Genomic DNA, 4,505 nt, shown 5'->3' on the forward strand with positions numbered 1-4,505 from the left:
ATTTGGCTTCAGCTTGGTATTTTAAAACCCCTGCAGCTGGACATGTGCCCAGTCCTTGAGCCAATCACTGTGACTAAGATTGGCCCAACCACAGTGATTTAGACAGAATGTATTGCCAGAAATGCAAATGGAGTAAGGGCTAGGCAAGTAGAGAAAATAACTGCAAAAGCCAAAGAATACCACCTGCATTTCCTATAAAGTTCCTACCTATAAAAATGGTTATCATCATCTGTGACCTAGGATGTCAATGGACTATATTCCTCCTGCTTCTGCCACCCTTTATGCTACCATCATTAAACAACTCATAATCTTTTGGGGATCCCCATTTGCCCACTCTCTGTACCATTTGATCATCATTGTGGAGCCATATCACACTCACTAGACTTCACTGACTTCTTGATTTCTTTGTGGAGTGGGGAAAATTCGCAATTAATAGCAACCTAGTGTCTTTGTTCCTATTATAAAATATTTTCAACACATAGAAAACCACAGAAAACATAACAGGTAGCTTTTTTTAACCTAATGATACAGCCTAGAAATTCCATTTCAGCTTATATAAAAGGCCCTGAATCTCTTTTTCAGCTACAATGGAACTCATTACAGGGCTATACCATAGTTAACCAGTCTCCTGGAGATTATTACTTAGATTGCTCCCAAATTTTTACTACTACAAACAGTGCATAGATAGCCCTGTATATGTGTCATTTTGTTCTTGTTTAGGGATATCTGGAAAAATAGGATTGTAGTAATAACACACATTGTGAGAGTAAATCTCTACTGGTATGTAGATTGCAGTTATCTTCTCCTAGTCTGTGGTGTGTCTTTTATGCTTTTAGATTGTTTCCTTTATCATATAGAAGTAGTTAATTGAATGTAGTCAATTGTACTCATAGTTTATGCTTCTTATGTATTATTTAAGGAGCTTTTTTGTAATCCCAAGGACATAAATTTATTTTCCAATAGCTTTTCCAAAATTATAGAATTTTGTTTTGCATATTTAAATGTTTAATCAACCTAAATTAATATGGGGATATGGTATAATGTAAGAGTTGAAATTTTTTCCATATGAATAGCCAATTGTCCCAGCATCATTTATTGAATAATCCATCACTTCCCTCTGACTTTTAATGTTGTCAAATTTCAAGAGTGTGGTGTGTATGTGTGTCTGTTTGTTGGTTGTCTTTTCTCACTAGTCCAGTAATTTGTTCTAGTTCTAATAAAACTACACTATTTTCATTATAATAGCTTTTAGTTTTTAAGAAAAGAAAAACTGAGAGAAAATAAAAAATCACTTAAATCTCACCATCCTAAAATAGCCACAAGTAAAATGTTGGCCTTAAATATTTGAGCAAAATGATACAATGCATAGAAATCAGGTCAAATAAAGAATTCAGTTAGCTTATATAGGGGATCACAGAAGACTGTAAATATGCTCTTGAAAACTGAAAAAGAACTTTTAGAATAATGGTAAACAGTAGTTCATTTTATTAAAGGTAAACAAAAATAAAACCACTTCATTGAAAGAAATGTTCTCTGAATATGAAGCAAACCTCTTGACTACCAAAAAAAAAAAAATAGAGGGCAATTGTTATGGACTGCATGTTTATGTGCCCCAAAATTCATATGTTGAAGTCCCAACCCCCAGTGTGATGGTATTTGGAGGTGGGGTCCTTCAGAGGTAACTAGGTTTAGATAAGGTCATCAATGATGGGATTGGTGTTCTTTTTTCAGTTGGCTGCAAAATTCCGGCCATTTAATAACATGCTCCTCCTTACCTTTCCCCATCACAGCACGAGGAGAATCATGGGTCCAACTGTGTGTGTTGGCAGGAGGGGATGCAGCCAGTAAGGGGCTGGTTGGGTCCCTACCCCCATGTTGCTGACTCCAGGGGGCAAAGATGCCTCCCCCTTTTCCACCAGCAAGCAGTTCCAGCTGAGGGAGGCCTGAGCCACCCACTGGCCAAAGGAGAGAATGAAAGGCGGCCAGGGCTGGCAGTGGGAGGAAGAGGGTGAAAAAAGAAGAGACTCTGGTCTGTCACCAAGCTGAGGTCCTTTGGCCTGCCTGTGCCAAGTCCAGCTGCTGGTAGCTCTCCTGGGCCCATCGAGAGACTGCCAGCCTTCTCCTTCTTGGCCTTCTCAGACCTCACAGCCTCATCGTGGGCTTTCCATTTCACCAGTTTTTTGCCTCACAGATTCTGAACTTCTTGTCAAAGGTGATCTCATTGTAAAGGTACTTCTGCCTCTTCATCTCCGTGATGACCAGGTGCTTGGCCATGCTCTCCTATTTTTGGGCCCCTGCCGCTTGCCCTCCAGCTTCACTGTGCCTGCCATCATGCTGGGGCTCTTCCCCTCCAGCCTCTGCTCCTCCAGGGCTATCAATCTGGCCTCTTCCTCCTTTTCTGAACCAGCCTCCACATCTTCCTCCGTTTTTCACCTTCATCACCATCACTTTCATTTGCCTTCTTCCTCATCCTCTTCCAGATTCATCCAAATCTCCTAGGTGCTCTTCCTGCCTCACGGCCAGCAACTTCAGCATCTCAGAAGGGGATGTAATCGCCTTCCTTCTCCAACAAGAAGGCAAGAGTTGTGGTGGCAGCTGTACCCTGGGGAAGTAGTCTGCACTGGAAGAAGGAGCCTGGTGTTCACATAGTCAAACACCCACTGGGACTGCAGGCAGGGTCTGCTGCCAGGGCAGGTGGATGATCTGATGATGAGTGATGCAGGTGTCTGTAATATCAAAAGTGGCTCCAGTGCATGTGGAGTTGCCCCAGGACACAGCCCCCCAAAAACTCCTGATGATGAAAGCCAGTGCCTCACAGGCACCTCTCACTTCAGAAAGAACTCAGGCCCTCACAGATCTTCTTGTGCCTTACCTGTGCCTCCAGCTCTTTCCTGTGGTCCTCTTCCTGTACCACCATCCCTCCATTGGCAGGAAATTCATCCATTTGGGCCTTCTCTTCCTCTGCAGGCACCATTACGTGGGCCAGACTGCCACCCAGGGCCTCCATAGAGCTCTCAGAGGTGTCCTCACTGGCCTTCACCTCTGTGGGGGCCTGACCCTCGAGCTTGGTGGGTTAGCACAGGTTGAGCGACTGGTGGAGGCTGAAGCTGACAAAACCCAGGGTATTGTAGAGCCTGGAGGTGATCGCGCCCCTATAGGCCATGACTGCCAGATGATCCTGGAAGAAGGCGGAAGGAGTGATGCCAACGATGGGCTGCCCCAGCACCTCAGCCTGTGGTGGGGGAATGCCTCTGCTGGACAGGAGGACCTGGCTGGGGCCACGGTGGTGAATCAGGGCAGGAACTCTGTGGCCAGCTGGATGGACTCACATGGCACTTTCCAGTCCGTGGTAGACCAGGAAGCACACGGGGCATCTGTGAACTTTAGGTAGCCCTCCTTGACAATGTGGTCAAGCTTGTAGAGTTCATTGTCCTTTCGACGCTCCACAGTCTTCCACTCACTCTTCCCTTGGGCCTTCCGGAGCTTCTGGACTAACAACTCTATTCTCAGAGGTTGTTAATGATGGGTTCAGGGAGGAGGAACTCGATTAAAAAGCCTGGGCTGCTGTGGAGCCCTCATTAACCTTCTTCTTGTGTCTGGGATCATAGGGATAGATGCCCTTCAGGATACACAGCCGCCTGAAATCCCAGCTGAGCTGCTGCTTCTTCCTGGCTTTGTTTCGCGTGATGTAATTGGTGGCAGAGCCTCACTGATACTTCTTTTTCTCTTGGCCTCTCAGTTTCTCCATGTTGAAGGGTCTGTGTGTACTGGCAGGATTAGTGTTCTTATGAGAGGAAGAGACCAGAGCTTACTGGCTCTCTACATGTGAGGAATACAGCAAGAAGGCAGCCATGTGCTGAGCCAGAAGACAGCTCTCACTAGGACCCATCTGTGTTGGCACCCTGATCTCAGGCTTCCAGCCTCCACAACTGCGAGAAGTAAATGCTGCTATTTAAGTTTTTTAAATAGTGGCTCAGACTAAATGAAAGAGCAATCAAGAGTTCATGGAATTTCAGGGCCTCCCTGGTGGCTCAAGGGGTTAAGTATGGCACTATGAAGCAATCGCAGCTACTGAAGCCCAAGTTCCATCCCTGGCCTGCCAGGGATCAACCTGCATGGCGCAGCAGACCTCTCCTGTCTGACCCGCTGCTCCTCTCAGTGTATTTCAGTCAGTCTGCCTGTTCTGTTCCCCACTCTGTCTCTGGTGAATCCTCTACCCCCCGCATTTCTGATCTGTATCCAGGCTCTTATATGCATAAATGAATAAATCTTTAAAAAAAGAGAGAGTCCCTGGAATTTCCATCTCTGGGAGACTCTGAGAAAGATGAGATCTATCTTCCATGAGATAGGAGACCAGACCTTCCTTAATGCATGTGATTCATAGCAACCAAGATCCCTTATACTCCAGTGATGTTTAAAATTACACTGCTTGGGCCTCCCCGGTGGCACAGCAGTTGAGCGCTGGGTTGCAGAGCTGCCAGCAGCCTCTGCAGCGCCAGTGAGAT

At 45.7% G+C, this 4,505-nt stretch overlaps 1 pseudogene; it reads right to left on the reverse strand.

The window, feature by feature from the left end:
- Positions 1–1,784: 1,784 nt before the first annotated feature.
- On the reverse strand, positions 1,785–3,748 carry LOC119258228 (pescadillo homolog; annotated as a pseudogene).
- Positions 3,749–4,505: the final 757 nt, after the last annotated feature.

Source organism: Talpa occidentalis, unplaced genomic scaffold, assembly GCF_014898055.3.
Source record: "Talpa occidentalis isolate TD23 unplaced genomic scaffold, MPIMG_talOcc4v2.1 talOcc4.4, whole genome shotgun sequence".
Lineage (NCBI taxonomy): Eukaryota > Metazoa > Chordata > Mammalia > Eulipotyphla > Talpidae > Talpa > Talpa occidentalis.